Here is a 1,028-nt window from a genome sequence, read left to right on the forward strand (position 1 = left end):
TATAGGCCGCAGACAAGCGGGGCCGGGAGATGGCGCGCGCCTCAACAGCCTCCACTTCGCACCAGCGCTGGTCTACGTCTGTATCTACACATACTGTCTGACAAAAAACTCAAGCACCCAGAAGGCGAGGAGGAAACGAAATGAAACTTCTTAGATGAAACGAACACTCTTCGTACGCCGCGATTGCCATGTAAATACTTTTATTGTTCCGAGCTGACCGGTTTGAACGGTCTTACGCTGCAATCATCTGATCTAAGGGGGAAAGAGTGGAGGGAGACTACAAATTGTATCACAGATTATATAAAATATACAAATTTCAGGTACTTTGTGGAATTTGTTATAAAACTGCCATGTTGCGTTACGTGAAGTCAAAGCATAAAAGGGCACTTCCCACGCATACGTATCTTGATAAAAATCCAGTTTATAAAACGCACACGGTTGATAAAATGCAAACACGTGATAAAATCCTCGTATCATCGATGCATGTTAGCGTCGAACATGACTCTCAAGCTTGCCGCACAACACTACACTGCCCGCGGAATGTTGACATAGAAGCGGCAGACGCGCTAGAAAGGTACCTATCTCACGTTGCTCCCCATATCCTGGACGCATGCCCTTCTTCGGTTGCAAAGGATGTCATACAGCCGCTGTACCCTCTCTTGAAGCAAGCTGGCCCACAACTGCTGTAGCAGGTTCTTGGTATCCTGGACACTGGCCCTTCGACAAAGTGGACGTCCGAGCTGGTCTTGTTGGTCAAAGGTTGCAAAATACTAATGATGTTTACGACATTCAACGCCCCATATATGGTTTATTATGAAACCACACAGTATTGGTTGCTAATGGTTACAAGGGGCGGGACTGGAGGTGAACACAGCGCGTAGTTTAACTACGGAGGGGGGGGGGGGGGGGGGGGGGGGCAAAATGGGAGTAAGAGAACTACAAAAAATTCAGCCTCTGGACATTTGGTTTTTCCGTGTCTATAAAACATATTGGCATCATCTGCAGCTGCACGTTAAAGGATAGCCAAG

The sequence above is a fragment of the Schistocerca piceifrons genome, chromosome 7 (assembly GCF_021461385.2).
Source record: "Schistocerca piceifrons isolate TAMUIC-IGC-003096 chromosome 7, iqSchPice1.1, whole genome shotgun sequence".
In the NCBI taxonomy this organism is placed as follows: Eukaryota; Metazoa; Arthropoda; class Insecta; order Orthoptera; family Acrididae; genus Schistocerca; species Schistocerca piceifrons.